This window comes from Natator depressus, chromosome 3, assembly GCF_965152275.1.
Source record: "Natator depressus isolate rNatDep1 chromosome 3, rNatDep2.hap1, whole genome shotgun sequence".
In the NCBI taxonomy this organism is placed as follows: Eukaryota; Metazoa; Chordata; order Testudines; family Cheloniidae; genus Natator; species Natator depressus.
The window spans coordinates 32,202,279-32,221,912 of record NC_134236.1 but is presented as its reverse complement, the minus strand read 5'-3'; the positions used below and the strand labels follow the sequence as shown (position 1 = coordinate 32,221,912).

Below are 19,634 nucleotides of genomic sequence, written 5' to 3'. Positions count from 1 at the left end.
TACATCCCTGCTGCCGTTGGGAGACATAACTCCCAGCTTGGGCAGATGTTCAAACGCTAGCTGCGCTTGAGCTAGTGCTCTAAAAATAGTGGCGCTGGCAGCTCAGGCTAGCTCCCTATATACACTTGTAGGATCTTGAATTGGGTTGTATTAGGATAGCTAGCCCAAGCCACTGTCCATGCCCCTGCAGCCACACTGCTATTATTAGCACACTAGCTCAAACACAGCTAGTGCATGGATATCTATCTATGCTGAGAATTGCGCCTCCAAGCGTCTGTAGACCTATCCTAGGTGATTTACACAAGGTCACATAGGAAGTGTGTGACCGACTAGGGAATTGAATCAGAGTGTCCCAAGTCCTGAAGCACCCTAACCATTGGACTGTCTTTCTTCAAGGAGAAGGGCATGTGAGTGCTCCAGGAAAACCTGCCTTTGGCTTGACCTAGTTGTGAGCCTTACAAAAATACACTTTGCACATATGCAGGGAAGTTGGTATAATTATTGGCAACATTCCACAGGCAGGCTGTATGATGTGTACCTACCTAATCTTAACTGGTTATTGAAAACTTCCAAGATGGTTCAAAGCATTGCCTCATCTGTTACTCCACTTCTAAGCTTCCCTGGAGAAGATGCTCTCATATGGACTTCCTGAAGTGGATATGGCATTCTGGTGGTGTCTTAATCCATTATTATTGTAGCATGAAATGGGGGGAGCGGGAGCCTGTTGAGTTAGGCACTGACCATACACATAGTGAGAGCTTACAATATAAATAGATGATGGGTAGGAGAGAGACTATTTTTAACCCGATTTAACTGATGGGGAACAGACAGGGGGGAGAGAGAGAGTGTGACTAACCAAAGATCACACCGCAAGTCTGACTGAGCTGGGAATTGAACCCATGTCTCCTATATCCTGGTACGATGCCTTGACTACAGACCATCATTTCTCTAGCCAGATAGCTCCAGATTTCTTTAAAAAACAAAAAACAAATCCCCTGGAAATGTGTATAATCACCACTAAAAGCACAAGAAGGTTGTACCAGGAAGCACTCATGTAAATGTCAAAGCCTGATGGATTAAGTGCCCCTAATTCATCTGAAGCCCTGGTTATCTGAAGGTTTTGATTGTTCCCGGAGATCTTTGGATAATGAGGGTAGTCATGTATTACACTATAGTTCTTTCAGATACCTTTGGCTCACCATTCGCTTCCTTACCCTGTTTCTACCAAGAACAGGCCTCTATTGAAAAAAGCCTCCAGAGAGTGATCACTAACAATGATATGGTTTAAGCAATATTTTCACATTTTTGTGGAGTGTATTTGGGCCTGGAGATGAGAATAGGAAGAAGGTCAAATTTAAATATAACCTGAATGTTTGAATAGATGGTTGACCTTTGTTACACTGAGAATAGTTTAATTTTAGAATTTTGCAGGAGGTTTTAAACTTTTGGTTTCTTGTACTTTGCAATCTGACTGTAAATATGCTGTAGAATTTACTATTTTACCCCAGCACTTCATGGAATCATTAGTTAGCTTCACTGGTGGTTTGCACATTATGCTCTTTGAAATACTACATTTTAGGCAGATGTTTGAGATCTTGAAGGACCACCTCTGGTTTCTGGAGGGTCTGTACTTATAGGTGCTAAATACCTGAAAGCTGAGTAAAGAGGAGGCAAGTGGGGGATTTTTTTTTTTTTTTGGTCACATATGGAAAAGAGAATTTGTTTCTGACTCACTGCTAGAAGTAGAGCAGCTCTGCTGTTTTTAATTAGGCCTTGATCCTGCATTTTCTTGCATGCGTCCAGCCTGCTGCACCCCTGTGGAGCCTTACTGAAGTCCTTGCGCCTCCAGGCAAACACAACAGTCTGCCCAGGCACAAGGAGTAACAGGATGGGCCTTAATTTATTCATTGTTGTTGACTGCTATAAGTGTTCGTAATGCTATACAGAGAGGATAGAGATGTGGTCCTTGCCCCCCAAAAACTTGCCTTCTAAGGGTCTGGTTTTTCAAACCTTACCAACCCGAATAGGCCTATTGAAGTTGACTACCTTGTGAGTAAGGGTTGCAGGATCAGACCCCAGGTTACATATTGCATGACACAGAAAGATGACATAATAAGATGTACATTTTTAACAATGAGGGGAGTTAACCATTGGGACAACTTACTTATGGCTGAGGTGGAGTCTCTGTCACTTGGAGTCTTTAAATCAAGGTTGAATACCTTTTTCAAAGATGTTCAGTAGCTCAAACAAAAGTTATGGGCTTGATGCAGAACATTTTGGATGAAGTTCTTTGACCTATATTATACAGGAGGTCAGACTAGAATGATCATAATGATAAACCAAAAATAAGAATAAAGAAAAAAATAAATACACACACTCAGCCTTTATTGATTCCTTCAAGTGGCTAGGCTTAACCCTAAAGTCAATTTTTATTAATTATTTGTAGTGCTTTTTTGGTCTGTAGAGCTGCTGAAATGAAATAGAACTGTCCCAGAGTCAAAATTAAGAGGCTTTTATCAAAGCCACACCAAGACAGGCCATCTGCAGGACTTAACTTTTTTTTTCCTGTTTATCTTCTGTAAATAAAAACTTGGTGCTTTGAGAATATCTGTGTCCCTTCTCAATGCTAGTGATTTCTTTTGACCATTCTTACCACCTCACTCAAACAGCATTTCCCTTCTTGAACAAACTTTTTTGAAAATATATTTGGTAATTTATTCAGTTAAGCTACTCCCTCAACATTATCGCTCACTGTGCTACACTAATTTGTTTACACAGGAGTACCAGTGCAAGATCAGTTTGGAGAACCATTCAGAATACCACTGCTTTTTGCCTTGTCCCAATTATCGCTCCTCCCTCACCACTCAGTTTCTCCAGCACCACTTTTCCACCTGCCAAGTCTTCTGGTAGGCCCCCAGGATCTGTTGTCACGATGCCAGGTAGAAGGTCTAGATTACCTGATGTAAAAATCTGGAGACAAGGAAATGCATGGGATCCTGGTAGATGGTAAAGATTCTCACTCACATGTTCTAGGGCAGTGGTTCTCAACCCCAGGGGCTGCTTGCAGCCCAATCAGCACACAGTTCTGGCCCATGTGACGTAGCGTATATATTGTGTGGACGCTGCCCACATAACACATTGAGAGCTACTTATGCAGCCCACAGTGGTAAATAGGTTGAGAACCACTGCTCTAGGGAGACCAGCCAGCCCCCTAAGATACTATTTTAAAAGCCTCTTGTTCCCACCCCTGTAGGTAGGTGTAGCAGTTGTCAATATTAGTGCTAACACCGTCAATATTTTCCCTCTGAAGAAGGCAATCCAGTACTTAGAGCTGGAGGTGCTTGAAACTTGAAACGCATGTTCAAGTTTCCCCATTTATCCGAAGAGTCCATGTTTTCTACATTCTTGGCATATTGGAGGCTTTGCTGGGCTTCTTGTATCTGCAGCAGACTGTTAGCTTCCCCTGAGGAAAAGTGACCCATCCTTCAGCAACGGGAAGGAGTGAGAACAGAAGAATAAGGACCATGGACTTCAAAAAAGCAGATTTTAAGACTCTGAGAAATGGTAGGTAAGGTTCCTGGGAAGAAAATCTAAGGGGAAAAAAGAGTTCAGGAGAGCTGGCACTTTTTCAAGGAGATAATATTCAAAAGCACAATTGCAAACTACCTGATGTGAAGGAAGAATAGTAGAGCCATATTGGCCTTTTATCAGGTGCTCTTTAATGACCTAAAAATCAAAAGAGAATCCTGCAGAAACTGGAAAATGGACCAAATGCTAAGAAGGAATACAAAAGCACAAGCCTGTAGGGATAAAATGAGACCGGCTAAGACACATAATGAGTTATACCTAGCAAGGGACATGAAAGGGAATAAGAAGAGGTTGTATAAATACATTAGGAGCAAAACCAGGACAAAAGAAAGCATGGGTCCTCTACTTAGCAGGGAAAGAGAGCTAATAACTGATGACATCGAGAAGGCTAAGATGTTTAATGTCTATTTTGCTTCAGTCTTCACTTAAAAAAATGGTTAATGGTGACCAGATACTCAACACAATTAATATTAACAACAAGGGGAAAGCCAAATAGGGAAAAACAGGGTTAAAGAAAATTTATATAAATTAGATGTATTCCAGTTGGTAGGGCCTGATGAAATTAATCCAAGGGTATTTAAGGAATTAGCTGAAGGAGTCTCAAAACCATTAGCAATTATCTCTGAGAACTCATGAAGAATGGATGAGGTCCCAGAGGAATGGAGAAGGGAAAACATAGTACCCATCTTTAAACAGGGGAACAAAGAGGACCTGGGGAATTATAGACCAGTCAGACTAATGTTGATACCTGGAAAGAGACGGGAATAAATTATTAAGCAATCAATTTGTAAGCACCTAGAGCATAAGGTTATAAGGAATAGCCAGGATGGATTATAAGGGTTATAACAAATAGCCAGGATGGATTTGTCAAGAACAAATCATATCACAGCAATCTAATCTTTTTTGATGGGGTTACTGGCCTAATGGATAGGAGGAAAGCAGTAGAAATGATACATCTTTATTTTAGTAAGGCTTTTGACACAGTCCCACATAACATTCTCATTAGTAAATGAGGGAAATGCTGTCTCGATGAATTATAAGAGAGGGGCACACCTGGTTGAAAGACCATACTAGTTATCAAGGTTTGTTTTCAAATTGGAAGGGCATATCTAGTATGATTTTCAGAGGTCAGTCTTGGGTCTGGTACTAGTCAATATTTTCATTAATGACTTGGATAATGGAGTGGAAAGTGCTTATAAAATTTGCAGATGACACCAAGCTAGGAGGGTTGTAAGCACTTTGGATGATAGGATTAGAACTCAAAATGGAGAATTGGTCTTAATTCAACAAGATAAAATTCAAAAGCCTTGGAAACAAGCAGGGAGAACTGGAGGTCCTGGTGATGTCAGGGAATCATGACGTGATTGGAATAACAGAGACTTGGTGGGATAACTCACATGACTGGAGTACTGTCATGGATGGTTATAAACTGTTCAGGAAGGACAGGCAGGGCAGAAAAGGTGGGGGAGTAGCACTGTATGTAAGGGAACAGTATGACTGCTCAGAGCTCCGGTACGAAACTGCAGAAAAACCTGAGTGTCTCTGGATTAAGTTTAGAAGTGTGAGTAACAAGAGTGATGTAGTGGTGGGAGTCTGCTATAGACCACCGGACCAGGGGGATGAGGTGGATGAGGCTTTCTTCCGGCAACTCGCAGAAGCTACTATATCGCACGCCCTGGTTCTCATGGGTGACTTTAATTTTCCTGATATTTGCTGGGAGAGCAATACAGCGGTGCATAGACAATCCAGGAAGTTTTTGGAAAGCGTAGGGGACAATTTCCTGGTGCAAGTGCTAGACGAGCCAGCTCGGGGGGGGGGGGGCTTTTCTTGACCTGCTGCTCGCAAACAGGGAAGAATTAGTGGGGGAAGCAAAAGTGGATGGGAATCTGGGAGGCAGTGACCATGAGATGGTCAAGTTCAGGATCCTGACACAGGGAAGAAAGGTAAGCAGCAGGATACGGACCCTGGACTTCAGGAAAGCAGACTTGGACTCCCTCAGGGAGCGGATGGGTAGGATCCCCTGGGGGACTAACATGAAGGGGAAAGGAGTCCAGGAGAGCTGGCTGTATTTCAAGGAATCCCTGTTGAGGTTACAGGGACAAACCATCCCGATGAGTCGAAAGAATAGTAAATATGGCAGGCGACCAGCTTGGCTTAATGGTGAAATCCTAGCGGATCTTAAACATAAAAAAGAAGCTCACAAGAAGTGGAAGGTTGGACATATGACCAGGGAAGAGTATAAAAATATTGCTCGGGCATGTAGGAATGAAATCAGGAGGGCCAAATCGCATCTGGAGCTGCAGCTAGCAAGAGATGTCAAGAGTAACAAGAAGGGTTTCTTCAGGTATGTTGGCAACAAGAAGAAAGCCAAGGAAAGTGTGGGCCCCTTACTGAATGAGGGAGGCAACCTAGTGACAGAGGATGTGGAAAAAGCTAATGTGCTCAATGCTTTTTTTGCCTCTGTCTTCACTAACAAGGACAGCTCCCAGACTGCTGCGCTGGGCATCGCAACATGGGGAGTAGATGGCCAGCCCTCTGTGGAGAAAGAGGTGGTTAGGGACTATTTAGAAAAGCTGGACGTGCACAAGTCCATGGGGCCGGACGAGTTGCATCCGAGAGTGCTAAAGGAATTGGCGGATGTGATTGCAGAGCCATTGGCCATTATCTTTGAAAACTCGTGGCGAACGGGGGAAGTCCCAGATGACTGGAAAAAGGCTAATGTAGTGCCAATCTTTAAAAAAGGGAAGAAGGAGGATCCTGGGAACTACAGGCCAGTCAGCCTCACCTCAGTCCCCGGAAAAATCATGGAGCAGGTCCTCAAGGGATCAATCCTGAAGCACTTAGAGGAGAGGAAAGTGATCAGGAACAGTCAGCATGGATTCACCAAGGGAAGGTCATGCCTGACTAATCTAATCGCCTTCTATGATGAGATTACTGATTCTGTGGATGAAGGGAAAGCAGTGGATGTATTGTTTCTTGACTTTAGCAAAGCTTTTGACACGGTCTCCCACAGTATTCTTGTCAGCAAGTTAAAGAAGTATGGGCTGGATGAATGCACTATAAGGTGGGTAGAAAGTTGGCTAGATTGTCGGGCTCAACGGGTAGTGATCAATGGCTCCATGTCTAGTTGGCAGCCGGTGTCAAGTGGAGTGCCCCAGGGGTCGGTCCTGGGGCTGGTTTTGTTCAATATCTTCATAAATGATCTGGAGGATGGTGTGGATTGCACTCTCAGCAAATTTGCGGATGATACTAAACTGGGAGGAGTGGTAGATACGCCGGAGGGCAGAGATGGGATACAGAGGGACCTAGACAAATTGGAGGATTGGGCCAAAAGAAATCTGATGAGGTTCAATAAGGATAAGTGCAGGGTCCTGCACTTAGGACGGAAGAACCCAATGCACAGCTACAGACTAGGGACCGAATGGCTAGGCAGCAGTTCTGCGGAAAAGGACCTAGGGGTTACAGTGGACGAGAAGCTGGATATGAGTCAGCAGTGTGCCCTTGTTGCCAAGAAGGCCAATGGCATTTTGGGATGTATAAGTAGGGGCATAGCCAGCAGATCGAGGGACGTGATCATTCCCCTCTATTCGACATTGGTGAGACCTCATCTGGAGTACTGTGTCCAGTTTTGGGCCCCACACTACAAGAAGGATGTGGATAAATTGGAGAGAGTCCAGCGAAGGGCAACAAAAATGATTAGGGGTCTGGAACAGATGAGTTATGAGGAGAGGCTGAGGGAACTGGGATTGTTTAGTCTGCAGAAGAGAAGAATGAGGGGGGATTTGATAGCTGCTTTCAACTACCTGAGAGGTGGTTCCAGAGAGGATGGTTCTAGACTATTCTCAGTGGTAGAAGAGGAGAGGACAAGGAGTAATGGTCTCAAGTTGCAGTGGGGGAGGTTTAGGTTGGATATTAGGAAAACCTTTTTCACTAGGAGGGTGGTGAAACACTGGAATGCGTTACCTAGGGAGGTGGTAGAATCTCCTTCCTTGGAAGTTTTTAAGGTCAGGCTTGACAAAGCCTTGGCTGGGATGATTTGATTGGGGATTGGTCCTGCTTTGAGCAGGGGGTTGGACTAGATGACCTCCTGAGGTCCCTTCCAACCCTGATATTCTATGATTCTATTCTATGATTCTATGATTCAATAAAGACAAATGCAAAGTACTTCACTTAAGAAGGAAAAATCAAATGCACAGCTACACAGTGGGGAAATAGCAAGGTGGTAGTACTGCTGAAAAGTGTCTGGAGGTTATAGTGGATCGTAAATTGAATGAGTCAACAATGTGATGTGGTTACAAAAAAGGCTAGTATTCTGAGGTGTATTAAGAGGAGTGTCATATATAAGCACAAGAGGTAATTGTCCCATTCTACTCAGCATTGGTGGGGGCCTCAGCTGGAGTACTGTGTCCAATTCTGTGTGACACACTTAGGAAAGATGTGAACAAATTAGAGAAAGTCCAGAGAACATCAAAAATGATTTAAAAAGTTAGAAAACCTGATCAATGAGGAGACGTTTAAAAACTGGGCATGGTTAGTCTTGAAAAAAGAAGACTGAGGAGGACCCGAAAAGTCTTCAAATATGTTAAGTGCTGTTATAAAGCAGATGATGATTTGTTCTCCATATCCACTTTTGGTGGAACAAGAAGTAACGGGCTCAATCTGCTGCAAGTGAGAGAGAGATTGGGAAAACACTCTAACTGTAAGGATAGTTAAGATCTGGAATAGGGCTCCACAGGAGTAAGCTTGTACATTCAGCATTTTACAGAAATGGGTGCAGTATCATGTACAAAATTATATCTATGCGGTTGACTCAGAAAAACACTCTTGTCTGTATTGATGGAATGGAAACTTTTATAGGCTGATGCATCATAGTTCCTAGTAGTTGTCTACCTGTCTCTCTGTGCATAGATGTCTTAACCTCTAACTTGCAAAGGAATTTTTTTTTAAGTCTATGCTGTTCACTGCTTTGAGTAGCGATGCTACATTAGACTATGGTCTTGCACCTGTAAATGCTTAGCACATGAGTAGGACCATTCACATCAATGGGACTACTCACATGTGTACGGTTATTCATGTTTGTAGGATTGGGGCTTAATAGGTGTTTTAAAAAATCAGTTTACTTTTGGTTACAGTTATTCCAGCAATATCGCATTTCTTTTTTGTAAGTCGCACAGTGATCCTTTTGTTTTTGCTGCCTTGTGTGTTGGGAATTCTTCTGCAATGCAGACACTGACTTCAGCGAACAATAAACTGCAGACATGGAGCCAATTACTACATACATAGCTGAATAGAAGCTTGACATATCCACAAATCCGATCATGCCCACGCTATCCCAACTGGTAGAGCTCATTAAAAAGAAATTGGTCTAAGTCTAACTCCAACACCTTGCCTATGATATTTTGTTTCCCCCCTAAGGCAACATCATTCTCTTAGTAACTTGTGGAGGAATAGACGGCTTAAAGGTCAGACTTTTCCTATTATATATAAATTTATTTAAAGTCCTAAGAAATCTTAAACCTCGCTGCTAACTTGGCTAAAAGAAGATTTATTTTAAATTCCATTCGGTTGGTTGAATAAATATTGTAAGCTGCTGCCATGCAGGAGGCCTAAGTTCAGAAGTAAATTCTAGCTCTGTGTCTGTGCTACACTGGGCGTCATTACAGTAAAACTTTCTCCTGGTCCCAATAGATTTTCGGTCAAAAAGCTGTTGTCATGCAGACAAGGCATAAGTGGCTAGCCTCATTTTTACAACCACTGTAGTTGCACGTTCTGAAATGCTTTTAATTGAAATGGTAAAGAGCAGGTCAGGCTACAAGAGCCTCATCTGCACTGCAGCTCCCACTTGCTTAAAATTTAGCTGAACCCATGGAAGGTTTTTGTGTCACTGGTTTAGGTGTTGAGAATCAATGCATTGAAGGAGGAATGGAACCAGTGGCAGTCCTGCTTGGAATTACGGCTAGTCTCAGCTTCTTATTGAAGGTTGAACAATAAAACTCTCTTGAAATATTACAGATGGCAGTTTTCTTTGGGGCCTCTGAAACTCCTCCATTATCTTGTTGTTGTTGTTTGTCTTTCTGAAGACGTGATGGTTGTCAGTCATCACTTTTCCTCTGATATCAAAGCTGATGACTTTTTATAGAAATCAGCATAAGTGATAAACTAAATGTCATCCTGCAATTTTGTCTGTGTCCAGGACACCTGGATTGCAAATATAAAATGCTACCATGTGTAAAGTGCTATATAAAAATGATAGATAACTATAGAATAATAGATGTGGCATTTACTTTCTTGTAATGTAATATGTAAGTTTATTATATTTAACTAGGGTTGCATCCTTACCTTACCAGCATACGGTCTTATTTATTTTGCTTTGTTTACTGGTCATATACAGCTAACTGTATTCTGAAATTTTGGCTGTGGATGTTGCTCGAATAGTTTTTTTGCAACTGCAATAAAGATTTGAATCTTAAATCTCCCTTGGGTGCATGCGGTGGCCAAGATTGGTGAGATGAGGGTTAGCTTCTTTTATTTCATTTTATTTTAAAAGGCTAAAAGTGAACAGACCTCCACCAGCACAGTGTATTGGCACCTTCCCCTTTTATTGGAGTTGTTGCCACACTGAGACTGCTATCCATGCTGCCCTCTCACCTTTGGATCAGATGGGGACACTGTGCTGTTCTCATCTTTAAAATGTTTATTATAGATATCTAACAACCTATAAAATTTAAGGAAAGAACAGAGGAAGGATGGTCTTGTGGTTAAAGGCACTGGACTGTGAATTGGGAGATCTCGGTTCAGTTTCTATCTCTGCAAGATGCTTGCCGTCTCACCTGGGGCAAATCACTTCATGTATTGGTGCGCCTGGTTTTTCCCATCTGTAAAATGGTGGTGGTAATTCTTCCTTACCTTCCAAGGAGAAGAAGGGCAGGTGTTAAGGACACATCCATGAATGTATGTGAGGTGCTCTGATGCAATGGTGAGGAGCAAAACGGAATATCCTATACAAAGAAGCTTCATTCACTTGGAGCCAAAGAACAATGGGTGGAAAACTTTAAAAGAAAGACACTTAAGGTTTCAATTTGGCTTGAAGCATTTCCTATTAAGAGAAGAATAAAATGTTACTGTTTAAAAAAAAGAAAAGTGACAGTACCACTATATTGGCGGTGGTATTCCTTTCTGTACTAAACCGTGCTAAGTGTTTTCCAAACAGAAAATGAGGCATAGTCAAGGTCTAAAACAGACAGGAGACGCGGAAGAGGTGCAGCCTACATATAAAGTGGTTGAGATGGTCATTGGCTGCATCTTGATGGTAATATGTTGACACAATGGGAGTCGTCCCCCGCACACACGCACTCCCCACAGAGAACATATTAATTATAATTACTCTGCACACTTTCCTCTGTACATCAGCTAGTTTCGAAACAGGCATTATGGCAGAGATGGGTCTTTGGAAGGAATTCCAACAGAGTATTGACCTTGTGGATTAGTCAACAGAGACATGGAAGAAAGTATTCGTGGTCTGAGAAGCTGATTCATGTAAAGATTAATCGGTATTTGTGTACCCCCTGTATGAAGGAAGGGGAAGGAGGCTCAGAAAAATGATCCAGTGGTTAGTGCATTAGCCTGAGACTCAAGACCCAGATTAAATACCTTGTTCTGCCATAGGCTTCCTGTGTGATTGTAGGTGTCATAAATATAAAGGGAAGGATAACAACCTTTCTGTATACAGTGATATAAAATCCCTCCTGGCCAGAGGCAAAATCCTTTCACCTGTAAAGTGTTAAGAAGCTAAGGTAACTTCGCTGGCACCTGACCCAAAATGACCAATGAGGGGACAAGATACTTTCAGATCTGAAGGGGGGACAAAGGGTTTTGTCTGTCTGTGTGATACCTTTGCCAGGAACAGATCAAGGATGCAAGCCTTCCAACTCCTGTAAAGTTAGTAAGTAATCTAGCTAGAAAATGCGTTTTCTTTTGTTTGTTTGTTTTTTTTGGCTTGTGAAATTCGCTGTGCTGGAGGGAATGTGTATTCCTGTTTTTCAGTCTTTTTTTGTAACTTAAGGTTTTGCCTAGAGGGATTCTCTGTTTTGAATCTGATTACCCTGTCAAGTATTTACCATCCTGGTTTTACAGAGGTGATTCTTGTACCTTTTCTTTAAATAAAATTCTTCTTTTAAGAACCTGATTGATTTTTCATTGTTCTTAAGATCCAAGGGTTTGGGTCTGTGTTCACCTGTACCAATTGGTGAGGATATTATTATCACGCCTTCCCCAGGAAAGTAGGTATAGGGCTTGGGGGGGATATTTTGGGGGAAGACGTCTCCAAGTGGTTTCTTTCCCTGTTCTTTGTTTAAATCGCTTGGTGGTGGCAGCGTACCAGGTTTTAACCTAAGCTGGTTCCCAAGGCCTGAAAGAAATCTGTGCTTTGGGGAAGTTTTAACCTAAGCTGGTAAGAATAAGCTTAGGGGGTCTTTCATGGAGGACCCCACATCTGTACCCTAGAGTTCAGAGTGGGGATGGAACCTTGACAGTAGGTAAGTCACTTAGGCCCAGAACCTGAAAAGTATTTAGGCTCTTAACTTCCACTGAAGTCTTTGAGGATCTTGGTCTTAGTGTCTCTCTCTGCTTGAGTTTCCCATTTGTAAAATGGGGATGAGTACATAAGATCGATAGATAAGTTGGAAGTAATATAGAGACAGACAGACTCACAGAAAGGAAGGGAAGTGGGGTGCGGAAGGAGTGTGTGAGGTGGGGAAAGGATACAAAGTAAGCACCCACTGGAGTGTAAGCTGTGGACTTGCAACAAAATGTGTCCATAAAGGGGCTTTCATGGCATGAAAACATCTTATAGCATCTCCTAGGGCTGGGAGAAGAAGTTGGGTTTGCTGCTTCTACAGCAAAGTATTATTTTATTTTCCATTAAGAGGATAGGTAGTAAATCAGATTTCCAGTGTATTTTCTTATAGTTATAGCCTGTGACTGGATTGTAAATGTATGCTGGATATTTACATTTCTGAAAGCAGAATAGCACTGTCTTCCCAGCCCACATCCAAGTTAATTTGCAGGGCTCTGAGATGGAAGTCATTCTTTTCCCTATTATATTTTCACTGAAATGCTTAGTTTCCTCTAGACTGTTTCTGGCTGGTGGCTGCTCACTCTAATACCCAAGCATTCACTTTACCTTTCCTTCTGCAGTTAATCTTTTCTGACCTATATTATCCTCTTGTGCAGAACAAGTGTGGGGGAGGGGGTGGAGATGTGTTTACAGAAGCAAACCATCCACCTATTATTCATGTTGATTGGACAGTTCTTAAAGGGCAGACTTCTTTTGTGCCATCTAAAGGAGTCCATCTAGGAAAGGGCTGAGCACACGAAATTGTTGGCAGAGCAACCTACCACTAGCTCACTTGGTTTGTCGAAGCTTATTAAATTTTGCTGTTTACTTTTAACTATTTAATGATGACCATTTTAATCTGGCTCAGTACATGTGCTGAACAAAAACATTAAGCTATTGGTTCATCTCTGCTGCAGGTAGATAAGGGTATTTACAAGGGGAGCATCGTAATTTTCCTTAGCAACATTTTGGCCTGCAGTGAATTGACTGACTTCACAGATGTGTTCTAATCATTTATTTAATGACATTTTAAACTACTTGCCCCTTTGTAATCAGCTGCTGCCTGGTGTTCCTGGATACTAATCGAAATACTATATATTCACTGTTCTTGGGATGTAGTAAACACTAAATCAGGGGAGGCAACACACCAATGTGTTAGGCAGTAAGCAGGATCCTTTTCTTCACTGGTGTTTTTTCCATAAGATGTTATGCTATAGCTGCTCTACTGTCGGAGTGACTAGACACTCATGAGGCCAGCTTCACTATTTTGTCATCATCGTTATTATTTTTAAGTGCCCACAGGATCCCAAGCACTTCACAGGAAATACATATAAGATGTATCTCTGCCCTGACAACCTTTCAGTCTGAGGCCCTGATCCTACAACTATGGGCACATACAGCAAAGTTCCTGTTTCTAAACAATCCCCGTTCATCATGAATTGTCACGTTACTAATTCACCGTGACGACTCAGGCATGTAAAGTTCTGTGCATCCATAAGCATTTACGGGATTGTGGCCTATGTGTTTCACTTGATAGATGAGTTATAACCTACATCAGGCAGAAAGGGGTGCATCAGGTTGTTATAGAAGTTTGATTATAAAGGTAAGTCTTGATGGTCCCGTTGTTCAGGGTTTTTTAATAAGTATAAACACATGTTTTGCAGGTGATGTCACCAGTGAGTGAGTTTTTAGGAATGTTTTTTGTCAGGTCAGGGCTGTGCAATTAGCTTTTGAAAGGTGTTCCAAGCATAAGGTGCAGCATGAAAGAAGGCGTGGTGACATTCGTGGGGGAAAGCAATGAGGTATTGAGGCTAGTTGTGTTGGTGCAGTGGATAGGGCCAAGGGAAGGAGAATAAAGAGGAGAGGAAAATAGAGAGAGAAGCGAGGGATGCATGATGTAGGGTCTTGAAAGCTAGGACTAGAAGTTTGAACTTCACATGCAGCAGAATGAGGGGCCAGTAAAGTGATGCAAAGACCAAGTGGACATACTAGGAAGCAATGGGCAGGAGATTATTTTGGCAACAGCATTCAAGTCAATATTGCTTCTGAATAGACCAGATTCAGGCCTTAATAATATAACTGCAATATAAATAATTTAGCTGCTAGTTCCCTCTGTAGTTAATCAGTCTTTGCTAGTCTTAATTAACCAAATAATTTTGTGTCTTCTGCAAATGTGGTCCCCTTGTTGGTCAGCCCTCCTCTTACAGAAAATTAAAAAATGTTATACACTGAACCATTCAGAAGTATTACATTAAAAATGCATAAAATGATGTGCAGTTGTTGCAACAATTCTCCTCTTCCATAAACAGAAGTCGATCTGCTAAGAACTGTAGCTGGTTTGGGCTACCAGCAAATTCTGTTATGTCAGAAATGTCTTTAATACAATGTATAAAACTTTAGTTCAAAGGGTTCTCTTTATGGCTACATTAAGAGTATTGTGCACACATGGCTTTACACACACACACACACACTCACTCTCTCTCTCTCTCTCTCTCTCAAAGATTGTGGAAGTATTGCACTCGCTTTACCTGTTCAACAATTCAGATACCAGGACTCTTTGATAACCTGTGACTCAGCAAGTCAGATTTTTAAAACCAAAACCAGAAAAAGTCTAGGAAAGTGTTGGGCTGAGTCTGGTGAGTTCCTGCTTGACTCTGTTTTATTGTTACCTTGTCCTCTCTCATAAGTTCTCTCTAGGGCAGGGATTGGCTTGTTTGTACCTGGGTCTCTGAACCTTGTTTGGGTTGCTGGACACCACAGTCATACAGAATTAATAAATAGCTGGGTACACAGCATGCCCTTCAGCCACTAAGAGTACTCTGCTAGAAAGGAGGCGAGATGGAGCACTTCACTGCTGTCTTGCTGGGCTCTTCCAGGTTCCTCATTTGGGCAGGAAAACTGAAAGTGCTCCTGCCCAATCCCCATCCCCTCAATGTTTTTCATTTCCTGCGCAGCAGTAGCAGTGAATCTTGGCTCCTCCTCGCAATGTGACGGCAGTATGGGGTGTGGAAGGAGAGAAAACCCAGGAGGAATCTGGGGGAAGCGGCCAATCAGGTGGAGACTGTGCATGCTGTCAGTGGGGGGAGCACATTCAGTATCCTGAACTATGGGATTGATCCTTTAAGCCCCCTGCAGATGTGGAATTCCACTAGCCTCAGTGGGAGGTCTGTATATGGTAGGCCTAGAAGAAAGGAAGATGTCACAATGGTTAGGGCGCTAGCCTACAACTTGGCGACCTAATTTCAATTCCCTGCTAGCCACAGGCTTCCTCTGACTTTGGGCAAATCACTTGGTCTCTCTGTGCCTCAATTCCTCATCTCTAAAATGGAGATAATAGCACTTCTTTAATTCACAGGGACATTGTGAGGAGAAATATATTAAAGATCATGAAGCACTCTGATACTGTGTCAATACGGGGCTGTCTTAGTACCTAAGGTAGGTAGATTGTTTTGTAACTATAATTCAGAACATCCAAATATTCCTTTAATGGGAGTAGATGCAATACTAGTCTTCATCCTCTTTCTAGCCCTCCCTCGTGGAAACTTTGGGTGTCAGAGTATATTCATTATGATTAAGCTGGGAAATGTCTCCTATATGTGGTGCTTCAAATGTTTGCTTTTAAGTGTAAACATCCTTACTTTGTAAACAATGCTAAAAAACTGAGTGGTTAGGAGTTATTTGAACGAGGCGGGGGATCTAGAAAAACAGATTGTGTAAATTTGTTACAAGTATAAGGGCAGCATTCCATATGATATTACTAGGACTCTGTGTCTGTCACGAAATTCGCAGAAGTCACAGATTCCGTGACTTTCTGCTACCTCCGTGACTTCTGCAGCGGCCCGTGTGGCTGACCCAATGGCTGCTCAAGCGGCTGACCCAATGGCTGCTCAAGCAGCTGACCCTAGGAACTGCCCAAACAGCGGCCAATGCAGCTGGCCCCGGGGACCACTAAAAATACCCATGACTAAATCATAGTCTTAGATATTATGTATGCCTGACTATTGCACCCTGAAGATGGGGAAAGAATACGAGTATCCTTGTTTTATTAATGTGGAATAAGATGCCCCAATTGCCTTCTTTTTAATAGAATTACAGTTTTACCCCCCTTTCAGTAGGTGCTTTGGTTAGAGCCAAGACACATCTCTTGTCTTTGGTCTGCTCTGGAAGTTGGTGGAAAAATGTATTTGTTGGTCGTAGGGTTTAAGAGCTTGAAGAGACATTATATTCAATGATGTGCATCTCAGTCTGGCATTTCCTTGACCCTTGTAGTTTGTTCTGTGATCGCGTTTTATTGTGTTTTTCCTGGATGCAAATTAGTTACATTTGTAGCTCACAAATGGAAACATTAACTATATATATTCAGAACCACCGAATAGTTCATTAGTTAATCTGAAGAAATGTGTTGGAACATGAGTGAGTGGGGAATGCAGTGTGAAGTGACCAAACGTGCTGTGGTTTATTTTAGAATATTGCAGGGAGGGTACCTTAAGTTGAGCCTGACGTGGAAGTAGAAGATTCCAAAGAAAAAGTGATGTACTTATCGTCCCTTTGGGAGAGCGTACTTGTGCATCCCTTCTGGTGCACCCTGGCTGATGAAGACGTAGTCTGAGGAAGTAAATCGCTTAGGTAAACACAAACTGTGTCTGTCTATTGTAGCTGGGCAGTAAATCTCCATGTGAGTTCCATGCTTTCTCATAAACACCACCCCCATGCACATGAGATTAACAGGAGTGTTCCACAGGAAGTGGCTCTTATCTAGTCAGAAGGTAAGCTGGCAGTCTTCCTCGGGAATCCATTTTGGGCACATGCTGGATGCATAGAAATGGATTGTTCATAACCACGTCAAGCCTCTGGTAGTCTGGGATTTGAACAGATCTCCTTGTGAGTGCAAATTCATACTCCTATTTTTAGATCATACTTTGACATTTTGTTAGCGGACTAATGGAATGTTGAAGAATTGCTTCAATGTTTGTTTTAAAGCAGCAAAACCATATTGGAGCAGAAATTCTCATTCTCTTGATACTTCTAAAATATGATTGAAAGCCAAGATTTTAAAGATTCTTAAACTAGTTTGCCCAGAGCCCCTCTGCCCCAGGAGGGAATCCAAGCTGGTGCCTTTGCAGCAGGGCCAGTCCCCTGTGGAATGCTGTTGCAAATTGGAAACAAATGTGTCAATAAAAAGTACTAATATTCTGTACTGTTACTGAATTACATTCAGCTACTTAATTTATAAGACTAATTTATTTTATAATTTGGTTCCTTCTGATTTTCATCAGGAACCACGTGTTAATTTAGAGTCTTGATTAGCTGACAAGTACCATTTTGTTATCTTTTGATCTCTGAAATAAATGAAGCTGGAAGATGTTTTCCCTCCTCTCCCTCCCACATGACGTAAACCAGGGTGGGAACTGATCGCTTCCATTTTAGCTCCCAGCCTGTTACAAATTGCCTTCATATTTCTGCAGATATGCTTCAGGTTTGCTAAGTTAGTGGAAGGAGAGATGCGTGTGTTAAGACTCCTGGTTAGCTTCAAGTCCTACATAGCCTTCTGGGAGCACTGGAAAGAGGGATCCATTGTCATTACATGTGCTTCTTTTGAGAGCTCTCCTGTGTTCACTGGGTCTGCAGGTGCCTGTGAAGCCTTCCCCGAGGGAAGCAAGTTGGTTTGAGTGGGTAGCGCATTGTATGCTGGCATCCCTTCCAGCTAATGGAGATATGAATTCCAGGTGGTGATGAGGAATCCTACTCAGACCAAATAGCAAGCAGAGCTGAAAGCTGGATCACTGCTGAAGATTCTTGTTTCATAAGGAGAAAAGCAGATTACTCTGTTACAGGCAGCAGATCTCCCAAACTACAGTAGTAGGCAAAGTAGCAAATTAAACTTGAAGATTGTATCAACGGTCTTACTCTTCTAGGGATTCAGACACTTGCCATGCTCAAGAGGAAAATAGTTTCCTGACCAAAGAAACGATTGAGATAGTATTTCCCATACTCCTTAATTAGAAGTTGTGTATGCCTTTGTGAATAGCTTTGTTTGATGTGTAAGTGCTGGAATTATTAATATTGATATGGGAAACCACTAAACACTAATTTAACCATAAATTCCCTAAAGGCCAAATGATATTTATACAATTGCTCTAAACATGCCTAAAAGGCCTAACTAATAATGAATTTACTGCATCGAAACAGTAACAAAACACTTTTATAAGCATTTGATCAAACAGGCTAAACCCAGGGGTGCTTAGACTCATATTGATTAGCTCCAGTGTGGTCAGGCAGGTATTAGCAATGAACCCTTTTAGAATTTACTTTTTATACCATCTACCTAACAAGTGATGTCCTTGCCAGTGACTGACTTCAGCTACAAACCAAGCTGACACAGTTCACTCTTCTGACACTGGTTCATTCCTTCTGGCCTTAGAACTTATTATTTTCAAGGCCTTCTTTCTACTTGCTAGTTAGGGTCTTTCATTATAACACATACATATTTCCTTAACCAAACTTAAGAGAATGTTAATTCTTTAATTTTATACTTATCCCACAGTAAGTGAGTGTAATATGCATAAAAGACATTGGATTGACAGACCTTTAATTCAGGTCTTATGTCCAAGAAGGAACACAGTGAAGAGATTCTTGTTTTGTTCCAGGTAGGAACCTGCAGAGATGAAAAGGTCAGTTTCTACCTCCATGTAGTATTTGGCTTCACTGCTGAGACTACCATTGAGTGCCAGTTGTGTCTGTGATGTTCATCTCTAATGTTGAATGGGCATTGGAGAGTAGCTGATAAAATACAGACAAGGCGATTGGTCAGAATTGAAACTGTATTGTAGTACTATTTTGTGGAATGTCTCCAGCGTAGCAGAGGACCTAATGCTGTGCTACCCAGTGTCTTATTGCTGCTAAATACTCATTTTTTGTAGTACACTCAGTAAAAGTGGTTACTAGGATTTTCATTTGTATTATGACCAAACCCCTTAGCCTCACAAGTAGGGTTTATAAGCTACACAGCTCCATAGATATAAGAAAAATCTAATGAAGATGTGGAAAAACAACTGTGTTGTCTGCCTACATTGCGATGTGAGCACCTGTCCACACTAGGATAAAAGGTATTTTTAACATAGGATAGATGAGTCAAGTTGTATTTTAACATGTAATAGTTGGTCAAGGTGTGAGCCCTTGGCTCCTTCTTAGGCTACAATGCAACCGGCTAGTATATTTTTAAAATACAGCTTACCCTATTTACATTAGGATTTTAAAGTGTGTTAGCTAACCTGTTTTAAAAATGCACCTTTTTATGCTAGTGTGGACAGGCCTGAGGGCTTGCCTAGAGTAGGACTTTTATCCTGGATAACCAGCTACTTCAGCTTCCAGCTATCTCTGTCTCTACAGGTTCTCATATTGCCGTCCATGCCCATAGTGCTGGAGACAGGGT

The 19,634-nt window shown here is 41.9% G+C and overlaps 1 protein-coding gene across 3 annotated transcripts in view; it reads left to right on the top strand.

The window, feature by feature from the left end:
• Window positions 1-19,634, top strand: part of HPCAL1 (hippocalcin like 1) — a 109,405-nt gene that overhangs the window by 34,664 nt on the left and 55,107 nt on the right. The window contains exons 3-5 of one of the 3 annotated variants that reach the window (XM_074947664.1): window positions 14,704-14,838; window positions 15,558-15,637; window positions 16,668-16,828. The exons of the other annotated variants lie outside the window; for them this stretch is intronic. The gene's annotated coding sequence lies outside the window, so the exon portion shown is untranslated. The remainder of the gene's footprint in view (window positions 1-14,703; window positions 14,839-15,557; window positions 15,638-16,667; window positions 16,829-19,634) is intronic. 3 annotated transcript variants of the gene reach the window in all.